The sequence below is a fragment of the Cryptomeria japonica genome, chromosome 2 (assembly GCF_030272615.1).
Source record: "Cryptomeria japonica chromosome 2, Sugi_1.0, whole genome shotgun sequence".
In the NCBI taxonomy this organism is placed as follows: Eukaryota; Viridiplantae; Streptophyta; class Pinopsida; order Cupressales; family Cupressaceae; genus Cryptomeria; species Cryptomeria japonica.
In genome coordinates, this window is record NC_081406.1 from 627,698,634 (window position 1) to 627,715,551 (window position 16,918).

A 16,918-nucleotide genomic window follows, 5' to 3' on the forward strand; every position below is an offset into this window, starting at 1 on the left:
CACTGTTTCGATGGGTTCCCCTAAGGGAGTGTATGTTCACTTTTGTTTTTGTTGACGAGGTCTGGGTTCATCGTGAGATGTGATGCGGCCTTGATTTGAAGGAACAATTGTGTTAGTCTGAGGTGGGGGATTCTATCCTGCAAATCAAACTATAGGTTATGCACTTTTGATAGTTTTGGCATCCACAACCCCATTGTTGACGATATTTTTGTTTTTGTTCCAGAAGCTTGGTTTGTCACTATTGAAGCGTGGGCGAGGACCATCCTTTGGTTCATTATAGATTTTGATAAGTCCTTTCTTGATGAGAGCTCATTCACATTTTAAGCCCTTGGTGATCATGCATTAAAAGAGTCTGTGTCTTTGACATCCAGGTGAAACTCCATTTCTTCGTTTAAGTTGGAAATAAATATTTCCACTAGTTCTTGTTCAGGTAACTGAAGAGAACGTTTGCTAGACATTTGATGCCATCATTGCAAGAATACCAAGAATAGTTCACCTGGTTTTTGTTTAGTGTTACACAGATCAGCCATGGTGATATCACGTTCAATGTTATGAGAGTAATGTGCCAAGAGCTTCTGAACTAGCTCTTCAAAGGTCCTAATGCCACCTAGTAGTCAAGAAAACCATGATGTGGTTGTTCCTCCCAAGCTTTGGGGAAAAAGTCACATTAGGTATGTGTCCTCATATGCCACTTCGAGGCAAGCTAAATGAAATTCTCTGACATGATCGCGAGGATCTCCCTTTCCTCTATATTTTTCGAATTTGGGTGTTTCAAATCCTCATGGAAAAGGTGGCATATAAAGATTCCTATCAAAGGGATAGGGACATATGTCATTGAGTGAGAATTGATTAGTTTTCACACCACTATGGAGTGCGAGATTTTCAACTTGTTGCTGCAACATCTCTATTTCATTTGGAGGAGGAGGTGGTGGGTTACCTCGAGGAATGTTATATCTGATGGGATTCTACCTCTTTCTTCTTCATGGCGACTTTGTCATTCTGATGCTTGTCTTAATTGGGCAAGATCAAAGTCAGAGGGGAGCTTGGCTCCTTCTTGAGCGAGCTTTAAAAAGTGAGCATCCACATTGCTCTTGAGTATTTCGTCAAAAAGTCTATTAAAGAGAGGGTTATGCTGGGCCCTTTCTATTGTTGCAGGAGTAGGAGTACTTGGGTTTTCGTCGTTCGCATTTCCTCCAAGTGCTTCTTGAAATTCATTGATATTTTCCTCCTCTTCTTCCTCAATTTCTATTTCTCATTGCCTTGACTGTAATCAAGTTTGAGCCATTTTGTTTATGAGTCTTTGTTGAAGTTGGGTGAAAATGATGATGAGTTATTGATGAAATGAAAGATTTATGGTTGATGAATTGTGTTGCATGTGGATCTCTAGCACTTAAAGGTAGATGTGACCGAAATTCTTTCTTTGAATTGCTTGTTTGTTTTTGATAAGGTTTGTTGTGATAAGGTTTAGAGAAATCTGAGATGTGTTACAGACTTAACTACCTAGTAATGAGAGGATTCACTCATAAACTAGTTTTAACCTGCATAGATATGTCTCTTAGGATGAGCTTATCCTAGATGTAGAAACAATCTAAAAAGTGATGGGAAAGAACTTAGGACAAGAACCTCTTAATGTTTTGAGAGTTGGAACGGATTGATGATGAAGTGATGATGTATGAATGAGATAATGGATGAAATGTTTTAACTTCAATAAAAGCTTTGTGTCACAAATGGAACAAATTCTACCTCTTCCCTTTCGGGTGTTGGTGGCATTTCTCGAGCTATGTTGTATGTGATACAAATGTTTGGGAAGAAGTTGGGATTAATCTTGCCTCCTTGCTTTTTGTGATAACTCAAAGCTCTATATTGCATAAAAGCTCTACGGTTTAATGATTCTGAATCAAATTCATTTGTGTAATGCCCCTACCCTAGTCGGCCTTGTAAAACCTGTTTGACCTTGGTTGACTTCCTATGTGTAATATGATTAATCTTGCCTCCTTGCTTTTTGTGATAACTCAAAGCTCTATATTGCATAAAAGCTCTACGGTTTAATGATTCTGAATCAAATTCGTTTGTGTAATGCCCCTACCCTAGTTGGCCTTGTAAAACCCATTTGACCTTGGTTGACTTCCTATGTGGCATTCTTGAATGGTGGATTTACTGTTATATAATGTTGTAGATTAGATTATATGAATATTGTGCATACCTATTATTGTGCTTTTGCATCGATTCTTGTGTAAATGTAAATTGTTCCCTAATTCTTGTTATAAATCTTGAGCTAATGCCTTCATTTAATATGTATATATATGTATGCTTGCGTGATTCATGGTTGCAGGAGATTGCAGGTACTATACTGCCTAGGTGCGAGGTTCATCTCCTTCAGGATTCACAGGGTTGAGTATACCTCCTCCATCCTTAGGATTTGGATTAGGTGGTCATAAAACTCTCGTCTTGCCTTAGCCATGATCAAGTGAGTGTCGTGTGTGGTTCGTAGGGTTCCTTTATCGTTTGGGTTGCATGTCGTGTGATTGGTGGACTTTCTTGGTTTGTGTGCCTTGCGTGTGGGGAATGGAGTATTTTATCCTAAGTATTTAATTCAATTTAAGGTGTGGATGTACACATTAGTAATTGAGAAATTTAAAATAGATAGTTTTCTTTTATATGATTAATCGTTAATTTAAGAGATCGCTTTATTTATATTTGTAGCAAGCTTAAGTATTTAATTTGAATTAATGTGTTCGTTTACACATTATTAGTTGAGAAATTAAAATAAATAGGTTACTTTCATGAGATTAGTCATTTATCAAAAAGAGCACTTTATTTATGTTTGTAGCGAGTTTAGTTTAATAATTTATTTTAAATAACAAATTTAATTAGTTTATGCGTTTTAAAAAAAAAGGAAGATTTAAAGTCATTTGGAAATAGAAATAATTTAACCACTTTTGCACTTTGGAAAATGAAAGGGTAAATTTTATTATTTAAAGAAAATCATTTTTTAATTTGTAAAGTTTGATATAGTGTAAAAGGTTGATTTTGGAAATTAATTTATTTTAAATACTTTACCCTTGACAATAGTTCGAAATATAAATGTTGGCTTAATTAATATTGAGAAATTAAAATTAAGATCAAAATAAGAGAGAAGTATATTAATTAGAAAATCAAGTTAAATCAATTTAATAGTTGAAAAGAATTATCATTTCCTTTTATTTTAAAAAGGGCTTAATTTTTGAAATTAGAAATTAGGTCAAAAGGGGCTTTCCATTTAACCTAAGTTGAAAAATATTTTTGGGGATTGATTTTTTGGGAAAAGAAAGAAAAAAATATGGTGGATGGAGATTTGGGAAAAAAGATGGATTTCTACAGCTACAGATTTGGGGGCTCATCTTCAAATTCTTCCAGGAATGCTTATAGAGGTAGGATTCCGTTCTTCCCTTTTGTTCTTGGCTAAATAATAAAAAAAAGGTATATGATTGTTCTTCATGAAATGCTGGTTTTAAAATGTCCATGAATACTCTTAGATTCAAGTTCAGTTTTGAGAACATTGTTGTTTTGGGGCAAGATTGTTAAAAGGAGTAGATAAATGAGATTAGATCCATTTGGGTATTTGAAAATTTATGAACTAGTTGATAATATCTTCCCCATTTTATTGTTTTAACATTCTAGAAAAAAAAAATATGTGACTATGGCTGTGAATGAAATTTGGGTTTTTTCTTTAATTTGGAATTCATTTTAGTTTATATTTTGGGTTTTGATTTTTAATAAGATCTAAGGTTTTTAAATTTTTTTTAAAAAAAGGTGAAAAAACGGAATTTAAAAGAAAAAAAAAAAATGTTTATGGGGTTAGGGTTTGACGGCGGAGGAGCCGAAGCCCGGCTCGCACTGCCCCCCCTTCCCCTCCCTCTCCGCAGGCATGCAGTGACCTGCGCCCACAATGGCCGCAAGGGCTTGGGCCCACGGTGGCCACAGGGAGCTGCGCCGCGGAGGCCGCTCGCTGTGGCCGCAGTGAGCGGCGCCGCGGTGGCCGCAAGGCAGCCACAAGGGGGAGCTGCGGGCCTCTCCCGTGATGGGAGGTAGGCCCCGCAGTGGGTCCCCCCATTTCCTTCTTTTTTAATAATTTTATTTTATTTTTATTGTATTTTTTATTATTTAAAAAATAATAATAATAATAGCTTTTTCTCATGGAAAATAAAACTTTCAATATGCATAATGTATTGTTTTTTTTTTAAAGAAGCAAAGATCATTTTATTTTTAATGTTAAATATTATTAATATATATTTTATTAACAAGGGTCAATAAATATATATTAATTAATATTAAATTTGAAACATTTGGATTGTTCAATCCGTTATTAAAATATATATATATATATATTGAAAGGTCGTGCATTAATAAGTTATTAACTGTCTATATTTTTATTATCCAAGGGCTAATAATTATATAATGATTAATATTTAAGTTTGGGAAGCTATATAGATGAGGGAATACCCTTTGGGAATAGATAGAATAACTTTCTTTTATTGGAGATTCCTGAAATAAATCTAGATAGAACAACTTCTTTTGTTTGAGATTTTGAATTAAATCATATTTATTAATCCGTGATGTTTTAAATTTTATGTATTCGCCTTGTCAAGTAATGGCACGACCTTGATAGGAGTGGTAGGACCCTGTCGTTTGGTTGCTTGTGTTTGGTCGTAGTCGGTCAAGTCCCTAGTCAGGGAACTGTCAGTTATGAAACCTTTATATTTTCTTTTGATGTGTACGGTTGGATCCGCTCCAAAAAGGGATCATTATGTAATTATCGACCGGGGTGGTTGTTGTATAGTGGGTGTGTTCACCTATATGGCAATGATGTAAAGACATAAAACTTATGTAATCCTAACTATATTAAATGTCCGAGGGGTCTTGCAGTTGAGAAGACCTGGAGATGTAGCCCTCTAGGGGTGAACTCCGAGATCATATCTGTGTTATGCGATGCTTTTGTCACTATTATTTCATAGTTTAAGTTATCATGTATGGTTGCATTATGTAAGTGTATAATGGGAATTTTAATGAAGCTAAATCTCAAGTGCATGAATTTAGTCATCTTGTTAAATGTAGTAATTAGGGTCATAAAAGATTGTAAATATGATTATGGAAAAGTATGTTGTTAATATTAATAAAAAAAAGTAAGCATGGAAATAAACTCACTAGGTACAATTATTAGATTAACTTGCCATAAAGCTTGTAATTTTGATCGTAATGAATGGATAACAAATATTGGATTAACTATCATAATATCTAAATTGGAAATCTAATGGATGAACCCCATTTGGTTACTTACCATATTATTTTAATAAACGAACATCGTCATGTTAGCTATAATTCCCTAAATTGGAAGAATTTATTTAATTGGTTTCATTTTATTCTAACACAAATAATCCTCACCAGATTAGTTTTATAATCAAATGAACTCAAATTGGCTATCCATATTATAACCTTAATAAATGAACTTCTTCATGATAGCTATAATTGAACTAAAATGGATGAACTCATTTAGTTGTTTATATCTTACCCATAGCAAATGTATTTCTTTATATTACTTTATTTTAAACTAAAAAGAGTCAACTCATTAAGTTAGTTATATTTTAATCCTAATGGGTGATCGTCACTATGTACTTATATTTTTAATCCTGGGCGTATGAATATCATCTTACTAACTATATTTTAATTAAAGGGATGAACTCATGTGGCTATATTACATTTTCACCTTAATGAATTGAGCTTCATCTCTTAGTATTATTTTAACTTCAATGAAAGAACTCTTTGGCTATTTACATTTTATCCTCTATAAATGAACTACGACTTATTAGTTGGTTATGTTTAAGACCAAATAAAGGAACCTCGTTTTATTATTTACAACTTAATTCTTAAAGAATGAATCTCACATCTTTAGCCACACTTTGAACTATAAAGGATGATCTCATTTGTGGTTGGTTACTTTTAAACCTAAATGAAGGAACTTTGTTATATTAGTCGCATTGTATCTAAAATGGAAGGACTCATCAAGTTAACCCTACTTAAACCTTAATGGGTGAATTCTTAAGTTAATTATGTTTTAACTTCATTGAGTAAAAATCCTCTTGTTAGCCTCATCCCCAATCATAATAGATGAAACACTTCCTAAATTCTACAATGTCAAATCATCGAACATAACATATCCATGTCTTAAGTATTAACTCGTAATTAAGATATCCAGCTTAAATGGATCAATTGTCGTGAGTTGAGTTAGGTGTAAGGTTACGTAATCGCGTTGGGAACCTCCTTAGGTTCGTTTAGTCTTCCGCTGTGTTATCTAAGCTTTAGATAACTCTAATGTATCTTAATGTTGTGTCTTACTATTAACACTTTTAATTATTATTTAAAAAAAAAAAATTTACACTTCATTTGAGTGTTTTTAGCTTTATCCCTTTGGGGTTTCCTGGCGGGGCATTACACTTGGTATCAGAGCCCATGTTGCAACACTAGGATCTCTGGTTTCGCTTGTGCCCTTGGTTGGTCTATATGTGTCTACCTTATGTTGTATGCTTGTCCTCCTTGATGTGAGGGTGTGATTGAACAAACCCTACTTGTGTGTAACGCGTGTGTTCACACCTTGTTTCCACCTTCTTGATGTGGGTGTTTTGGAATGATTATAGGTGCTTTGTCTTCTTATTGCGGTCTTGGTCTACGATTCCTCTTATTCTGAAAGAGAGTTGTATGTACCTTCGTTCTTGAATTATTTTATTATTTTGACTAATCCGTCTAGGTTGGTTGGTATTGTCTTGAATCTAAAAGTACGAAATGTGCTTGTTATGGTTATGATCTATCTTAGTGTTGTCCACTTGAAGAACTAGTATGGCAAATATTAATGCTTATTATGTAGTAAATTGAATGATTATGACTCTTCCTCTCTCTCTCTAGAGATTAAAATGTAACTGATATGGGTAATTATCTCTTATTTAAGTTTTCTTATTGCAAGAGAAAGGATGATATTTCTTGAGCCCTTGTGTGAGCCTTATAACGCTTATGTGTTTTAGATTGTGAAAGGGGTTTGGTTTGAAAGTTAATATTGGTTATTGAGATAAAAAAAAAGGTATGTTTACATTAGAGAACTCTCCATGTGCATTGGAGGAATAAGATAATTAAATGCTATCCTAGGTAAGGTGCATTAATATGCACATAGTTGATTTTGTGAAAATTGCTTGTTGTGAAAGAATTACCAAAAGAGAACATGTTATAGTAGTTTCAAGAGTGTAATTAATGTGTTCCATGAAATATTGTTTTATGTGTGTCTTCAAACCAGTTTGATTTAGGACCTATTTTAGCAACACTCCATTTAACTTGCCTTTGGATATAGATAATTGTCTTATTGTGTTTTGAAAGAGCAAATGAAAGATTTGTTAATTTGTATGCATTAATGTGTAATATTTAGTAGATAGCTCCTCATTTACCTTCTTGTTGTAATTTAAATTTCAATGTTAGGTTTGATGTATTATTGTATTGTATTATGAATAGTGAGTGTTCTCAAGAAGACTTGTATTACCAAAAAATTGTTTGTCTTGAATTCTTGTTCCGAAAACTAGAACATTATAGTGCAACAACAATAATTGGAAATGCCATGCTAGGTTGTTTTGGCACCCTCCTAAAAGATAGCGAAATGAAAACCGTGTGACTAAAATGACAGACTTATATCTGAGCATGTAGTGTGATCTGGTAGATCTTGTGTATTCGTAGGAAATAGTTGATTTTCCAACTCTCTTCCTCCTCTTACCTAAAATATAAGGTTGTTGTTTTTGAAATACTATTAAGAATGCAGTGATTTAAGGAGAATTTTTATAACGCATATGAAGTTGTATGTTTGCTTTTGGCTTCTAATTGAAAGAGGAAAGTTTTTCGTCTTGGAAATGAAAATTGCATAGTTAGTAATGTGAATGAAAATGCTTGGTGGAAATTGAGAAAGATATTGGAATGACGTTATTTCCTTGTGTAAATTTGAATTGTTAAGAATTTCAGAACATGTATCTAGAGTAAACTTTATTTAGTGATTCATGTGTAAAGCATAATTAAAACTTCCCTTAAGTAGATGTTAGCGTGTGTAAAGTCCTCCCCGTAAATGTGACTAAACCAGTAATGGTGCTATTCCTTGTGTGTTGTAAGAAACCCGTACTTGCTATGTGTGCCCATGGGATGGTGAAGTAATGAACCATGGAGGATATGTTTGCTTATGAGTATGGGAAACCATACCTATATATGTGATGTTGAATATTTGTTCCCTTACTGAGTGCCAACCCATGGGTTGTGATAAGTCAGTATGTGAAGGGGTAGTATTGGGAGTCACCAGAGCTTGAATAGTATGAACAACGTACGAGTAATGTCGACGCGAAGTGACTTTAGCTTCCCTATCTCGAGGAAAAATATAGTTATATAATGAAACTGTATTATAGGTGTACTCAATACTTTCCCTTATGATGAATCGATTTATGAGGTTCATGTGTGCCAACCTAATTCCTATCCCTTAATTTGAGCATATGGATGACAGTTCTTGAGCATATCGATGGATTTTATTGGAGCATCTTTTGCCTTGTCTTCATGAGAGGCGTGTTATTTTCTTACATAAGTTGCCAATTGACTAGTGTTGGTAGACTTGTGGGTAGACCTTAGCCATGTATACCTCTGGCTTACGACAAGTATCCTGAGAGGAACATCGCTATGCGGGGTGTGACCGGTGCATGCCTTATCCACGAGGTACACTGCCATGCGGGATATGTCCATTGCATGCCCTTTTCTCTTGGAGTATTGCCATGTTGTGCTGAGACACGATGCGGGATGTAGTAGACATTGCCATGCGGCCTACTGACAGGTATAGGGTAGAGCCATGACGCGTGACGACGTGATGCGGGGTGATGCCGAGGTGCACACTGCCATGCCATGTGGATGTGTGACTTGGCCACACCACATGATGAGCTACTATGATAGCTAGATGATTGTTCCTTCCTTCCTCGTTGGTGGTTAGTTGCTAGTCACATAGTGATGTAATGTGCACTTATGATCTTCTTTTATTATTTATTTATTATTTATTTCCTTGTGGGCTAGCAATTTATTTTATTTTGACCTTGAAGGTTTAGCCACGATCTTGCAATCTTGTTTTTACTTGATTTGATGTTTCAATTCCGGAATTATTTTCTTGCCTTACTGTTGGAATTGGCGATTATTATCTTTATTTTTCTATACTTTGGTGGCTAAACTGGTTTATCCTTATTGTTTTCATATGCTGGTCTTGTGTTGCAATGTGAATTCCTCTCCAAGAACGTAGGAGATGGTCTTGGATGAGTGTATACGAGGAAGTAGACGTAGGGAACCTTGATGATGGAGGTATGTGAGGCTGTGAGACAGCTAGGACCCACTACCTACCTATGAGTGGTGACTATCTCTTGGAGGCTAAACACCTTACGCAACAAGGGATATTCACGAGGGTCTTGTATGGAAGGTAGCACCGCTATGGTGTACCCTAGCACCATCAAGCCCTTGAGTGAGATGTTGGATATTGATGATCATGTATTTGTTCTGAGAGCAGGCATAAAGATGTTGATCATGCATGTTACCTTTGATCGAGCATTAGACATGCTCACATGTGGCCTTTTGTGTTGTGCAAACCAGTTATGTGGATGGTTATTATGTGTAATCATGGATTAAATGGTATTAACTTGTCACTACGTTATGGGGCATAGTCATTGGAAATGTTCTTGTATGTCCGGAAAGTGTAAACAATTGAGTTCTTACATTGCTCCTATTTGTCGAAAGTTAACTTGGTTGTAGAAATTGATATTTGAAGCTAGTTCTATGCGATAAAGTTTTGTGAAAGAGATGAATTGGATCTTGATGGCATGTTTTCTTGTCATGTTTGATAGATGAGTATGGTAACTATTGTCTATATCTTGTAATGCATTAATTTGGTGTAATGAAAGGAAGGAAAAAAAAAATTCTCGTTTCTTTACTATGATTGTGTGTAAATTCTAGAATATTTTAAGAAGTGTATGATTTTAGATGCATTCTGCTAATGGATAATGACAGTTGTAGAGGATTTATAAATAATGTTTTAAAATGTTGACAAAATAGTCATTTGTGCAAATTGATAATTGTTAATTGAGTTTAAGGGCTAATACGTGTCGTATGACTTCTGCTTAGCCTTGCGACTTCCAGGAGTAAGTCGGAGCCTAGAGGGGGAGAATGTAATGCCCCGACCCTAGTCGGCCTTGTAAAACCCATTTGACCTTGGTTGACTTCCTATGTGACATTCTTGAATGGTGGATTTACTGTTATATAATGTTGAAGATTAGACTAAATGAATATTGTGTGTACCTATTATTGTGCTTTTGCATCGATTCTTGTGTAAATGTAAATTGTTCCCTAATTCTTGTTATAAATCTCGAGCTAACGCCTTCATTTAATATGTACATATATGTATGCTTGCGTGACTTATGGTTGCAGGAGATTGTAGGTACTATACTGCCTAGGTGCGAGGTTCATCTCCTTGAGGATTCGCAGGGTTGAGTATACCTCCTTCATCCTTAGGATTTGGATTAGGTGGTCATAAAACTCTCGTCTTGCCTTAGCCATGATCAGATGAGCGTCGTGTGTGGTCCGTAGGGTTCCTTTGTCATTTGGGTTGCATGTCGTGTGATTGGTGGACTTTCTTGGTTTGTGTGCCTTGCGTGTGGGGAATGGAGTATTTTATCCTAAGTATTTAATTCAATTTAAGGTGTGGATGTACGCATTAGTAATTGAGAAATTTAAAATAGATAGTTTTCTTTTATATGATTAATCGTTAATTTAAGAGACCACTTTATTTATATTTGTAGCAAGCTTAAGTATTTAATTTGAATTAATGTGTTCGCTTATGCATTATTAGTTGAGAAATTAAAATAAATAGGTTACTTTCATGAGATTAGTCATTTATCAAAAAGAGTGCTTTATTTATGTTTGTAGTGAGTTTAGTTTAATAGTTAATTTTAAATAACAAATTTAATTAGTTTATGCATTTTTAAAAAAAAGGAAGATTTAAAGTCATTTGGAAATAGAATAATTTAACCACTTTTGCACTTTGGAAAATGAAAGGGTAAATTTTATTATTTAAAGAAAATCATTTTTTAATTTGTAAAGTTTGATATAGTGTAAAAGGTTGATTTTGGAAATTAATTTATTTTAAATACTTTACCCTTGTCAATAGTTCGAAATATAAATGTTGGCTTAATTAATATTGAGAAATTAAAATTAAGATCAAAATAAGAGAGAAGTATATAAATTAGAAAATCAAGTTAAATCAATTTAATAGTTGAAAAGAATTATCATTTCTTTTTATTTTAAAAAGGGCTTAATTTTCGAAATTAGAAATTAGGTCAAAAGGAGCTTTCCATTTAACCTAAGTTGAAAAATATTTTTGGGGATTGAATTTTTGGGAAAAGAAAGAAAAAAATATGGGGGATGGAGATTTGGGAAAAAAGATGGATTTCTACAGCAGTAGATTTGGGGGCTCATCTTCAAATTCTTCCGGGAATGCTTATAGAGGTAGGATTCCGTTCTTCCCTTTTGTTCTTGGCTAAATTAAAAAAAAGGTATATGATTGTTCTTCATGAAATGTTGGTTTTAAAATGTCCATGAATACTCTTAGATTCAAGTTTAGTTTTGAGAACATTGTTATTTTGGGGCAAGATTGTTAAAAGGAGTAGATAAATGAGATTAGATCCATTTGGGTATTTGAAAATTTATGAACTAGTTGAGAATATCTTCCCCATTTTATTGTTTTAACATTCTGGAAAAAAAAAAATTTGTGACTGTGGCTGTGAATGAGATTTGGGTTTTTTCATTTAGTTGGAATTTATTTTAGTTTATATTTTGGGTTTTGATTTTTAATAAGATCTAAGGTTTTTATTTTAAAAAAAAAAGGGGATAAAATGAAATTTAAAAGAAAAAAAAAAATGTTTATGGGGTTAGGGTTTGACGGCAGAGGAGCCGAAGCCCGACTCATGCCGCCTCCCCCTTCCCCTCCTTCTCCGCACGCACGCAGTGACCTGTGCCAGCAGCAGCCGTAGGGACCTGCGCCTGCAAGGGGCCGCAGGGGCTTGCACCTGCGGCGACCACAGGGAGTTGCGCCACGGAGGTTGCTCGCAGTGGCCGCAGTGAGCGGCGCCGCGGTGGCCGTAGGGCAGCCACAAGGGGGAGCTACGGGCCTCTCCCGTGATGGGAGGTGGGCCCCACAGTGGGTCCCCCCATTTCCTTCTTTTTTTATTATTTTATTTTATTTTTTATTATTTAAAAAAAAAAAATAGCTTTTTCTCATGGAAAATAAAACTTTCAATATGCATAATGTATTGTTTTTTTTAAAAGAAGCAAAGATCATTTTATTTTTAATGTTAAATATTATTAATATATATTTTATTAACAAGGGTTAATAAATATATATTAATTAATATTAAATTTGAAACATTTGGATTGTTCAATCCGTTATTAAAATATATATATTATTAATGAGATTAATATATATATATATATATTAATAATAACAATTAATTGAAAGATCGTGCATTAATAAGTTATTAACTATCTATATTTTTATTATCCAGGGGCTAATAATTATATAATGATTAATATTTAAGTTTGGGAAGTTGTATAGATGAGGGAATACCCTTTGGGAATAGATAGAATAACTTTCTTTTATTGGAGATTCTTGAAATAAATCTAGATAGAACAACTTCTTTTGTTTGAGATTTTGAACTAAATCATATTTATTAATCGGTGATGTTTTAAATTTTATGTATTCGCCTTGTCAAGTAATGTCACGACCTTGATAGGAGTGGTAGGACCCTGTCATCTGGTTGCTTGTGTTTGGTCATAGTCGGTCAAGTCCCTAGTTAGGGAACCGTCAGTTATGAAACCCTTGTATTTGCTTTTGATGTGTACAGTTGGATCTGCTCCAAAAAGGGATCATTATGTAATTATCGACCGGGGTGGTTGTTGTATTGTGGGTGTGTTCACCTATATAACAATGATGTAAAGACATGAAACTTATGTAATCCTAACTATATTAAATGTCAGAGGGTCTTGCAGTTGAGCAGACCCGGAGATGTAGCCCTTTAGGGGTGAACTCCGAGATCATATCTGTGTTATGCGATGCTTTTGTCACTCTTATTTCATAGTTTAAGTTATCATGTATGGTTGCATTATGTAAGTGTATAATGAGAATTTTAATGAAGCTAAATATCAAGTGCACGAATTTAGTCATCTTGTTAAATGTAGTAATTAGGGTCATAAAAGATTGTAAATATGATTATGGAAAAGTATGTTGTTAATATTAATATAAAGAAGTAAGCATGGAAATAAACTCACTAGGTACAATTATTGGATTAACTTGCCATAAAGCTTGTAATTTTGATCATAATGAATGGATAACAAATATTGGATTAACTGTCATAATATCTAAATTGGAAATCTAAAGGATGAACCCCATTTGGTTACTTACCATATTATTTTAACAAACGAACATCGTCATGTTAGCTATAATTCCCTAAATTGGAAGAATTTATTTAATTTGTTTCGTTTTATTCTAACACAAATAATCCTCACCAGATTAGTTTTATAATTGGATGAACTCGAATTGGCTATCCATATTATAACCTTAATAAATGAACTTCTTCATGATAGCTATAATTGAACTAAAATGGATGAACTCATTTAGTTGTTTATATCTTACCCATAGCAAATGTATTTCTTTATATTACTTTATTTTAAACTAAAAAGAGTGAACTCGTTAAGTTAGTTATATTTTAATCCTAATGGGTGATCGTCACTATGTACTTATATTTTAATCTTGAGCGTATGAATATCATCTTACTAACTATAGTTAAATTAAAGGGATGAACTCATGTGGCTATTTACATTTTATCCTGTATAAATGAACTACGACTTATTAGTTGGTTATGTTTAAGACCAAATAAAGGAACCTCATTTTATTATTTACAACTTAATTCTTAAAGAATGAATCTCACCTCTTTAGCCACACTTTGAACTATAAAGGATGATCTCATTTGTGGTTGGTTACTTTTAAACCTAAATGAAGGAAATTCGTTATATTAGTCGCATTGTATCTAAAATGGATGGACTCGTCAAGTTAACCCTACTTAAACCTTAATGGGTGAATTCTTAAGTTAATTATGTTTTAACTTCATTGAGTAAAAATCCTCTTGTTAGCCTCATCCCCAATCATAATAGATGAAACGCTTCCTAAATTCTAAAATGTCAAATCATCGAACATAACATATCCATGTCTTAAGTATTAACTCGTAATTAAGATATCCAGCTTAAATGGATCAATTGTCGTGAGTTGAGTTAGGTGTAAGGTTACGTAATTGTGTTGGGAACCTCCTTAGGTTCGTTTAGTCTTCCGCTGTGTTATCTAAGCTTTAGATAACTCTAATGTATCTTAATGTTGTGTCTTACTATTAACACTTTTAATTATTATTTAAAAAAAAAATATTTACACTCCATTTGAGTGTTTTTAGCTTTATCCCTTCGGAGTTTCCTGGTGGGGCATTACAGTTTGTTTTGCCTTGAAGGTAGAGATGCATGTGATGTAGAATAACTCTATGAGAGACAAAGATTTGTCTATTTAGATAGAAGAATTTCCTCCTTTTGATCAAAGCCTTTGAACTCAATGGTCTCCTTTTCAAGTTGATGTTTTGATGAAGATTCTTCTTTCTCAAGACGTGAAGAATGGTCATAAATTTGAATACTTTTCTCTTTGCTTTTGATCTTTTGGTTGTTTTTGAAAGATGTTTGGTTGGATGAATACTTGTTTTGATTTTTTAATTTTATGATGTTTCTTTGACAATAAAACAAATCAAGCACACAAACACAAGAATGTTTCCTTAAAGGCACAAATGAGTATGGGTCTAGATCAACCCAATCCTTGGACTTTTTATGACCCTTTCCTTTAAGTGTATTTTAGGTGTTTTTCTTTCCAAAGCCTAAAGTCGGCTCAATTTGTACTTGGTCTTTGACTCAAAATGAAAACACTTCAAACACTTTGTATCCCTAAGGTCAAATGGCCAGTTGTGATAAATTCAGCCCACATCTTGATATTTCTTCGACTTTGGTACTACATACCTTATGAATCCCACCGTGGTAGGTAAGGATGTGATATACTAAGTCTTACACGAGTATAACAAATAGATGATCCCTATGATAGGGGAGTCACCACTTTTATCAAACCACAAATGACTTTTCAAAAAGCTATGTTTCTACTCAAGGAAATATGTATGGTGAGTATCTTGGGAGCAAAACCATCTATGCTCTTGCACTGAATTGTATCTCAAATATTCTCAATCAATAGAATAGGTGGGCTACTACTTAAAGGTGTTTAGTAATGTTCGATGTTTTTGGACATAAGTTCATTCTGCAGTGACTCACTTAAGAGCCTTGTAACTTGTGTTGGGGCCCATTTGTCCTTTCGGCAAGTTACACTGTAGGAACAACTATACCCAAGGCTACAACTTTCGCTCTCATCTGATTTACCGCGCGAGGTCGTTCCCAAGAGTGATGTGTCTCTTGACAGGCCTCTCTTAAAAATATAAACTTTGAGTGTTACTAACACTTTTCTCTTGCACCTAGGACCACGAAAGCTAAGGGAGAGGATAGTGTGTGTTAGAAGTAGGACCACTTGACCAACTCTTTTGCACAAGTGTGCCAAACATAAAATGCACTTGTTCTTTTTAACTTGCCATCGCAATGTGTTTTAACTATTTGGAGATGTTGCTCCAACAATCATGGTGTTCTTTTTAACTTCAAATGCAAAGTTTTGAGTAAACTAGAACTTTGAAAATCCTGGTCAACTTAATTTGAAGCACGTATGCATGAAGGAAAATCGCTTTGTCAAAATTGAAAAAAGTTGATTGTAAGTTTTATTTGCACCAAAAGGGAAGTGTGGATTGTGAATTCTTAGTTTGATGCAAGAAAGAAATTTGTTTTGTCTTGTTTTAAGCACCAAATAAAGTGAACCTAACTTGCAAGAAAATAAATTTGCGTTGTTCAATTTTAAAGCACTAAAAATGCATGATCCTAACTTGCAAGGAAATGAAAATTGTTTTTGTCCAATTTTAAAGCACCAAAAACAAATTGATTTTTTTTAATTTTTTAATTTTAGGTAAGTTAGCTTTAGACCTACACAAAAAGCGAACAATTAGTAAAAAACAAACCTATGGTGGGCTTCTACAAGCCTAAGAAAATTTTACTTTTTCGGTTACAGGGTTTTTTTTACAATGTTTTGTTACAATAGCGCTACTCTGTGTTTAAATAGAAGCGCTATTTAACACAAATGCGCTAATATAAATACAAAAACGCTAAAAGGAAAAAAAATGACAGCAACTGCAAAAGCGCCAAAACAATCTCAAAAGTGCGAAAACAAGTTCAAAAGCACTGAAACAATGTCAATAGCGCCAAACTTGATACAATAGCACTATTGTAAGAACAATAGCGCTAGAATAACAAGTTGCAATAGCGCTAAAGCGCGACCTGTGTGTCAATTTCAACATTCAAACATGTTGGTTTTTATTAAAAATTTTGGGTGTTTGGATTCATGTCGGGTTCACCAAATGATGCTCTGCAAAAAGGGAAGGTTAGTCAATGATAACAAAACACAAACAAGAAGAAAAGCCAAATTGTTAGTGTCAGAAATCATAAACAAAATACTTTCCTACACAAGCATATCAAAAGAGATACCAAAAGCATGAGAGGATATCTAACTAGGAAGATAAATATGATGAGACATCTCCAAATGCCTCCTAACATGCTCTTGGCTCCTTCTCCTTTGTTCCTGTCCTCTCCAAGTTCCAAACTAGTGTAGCTCTTAGCA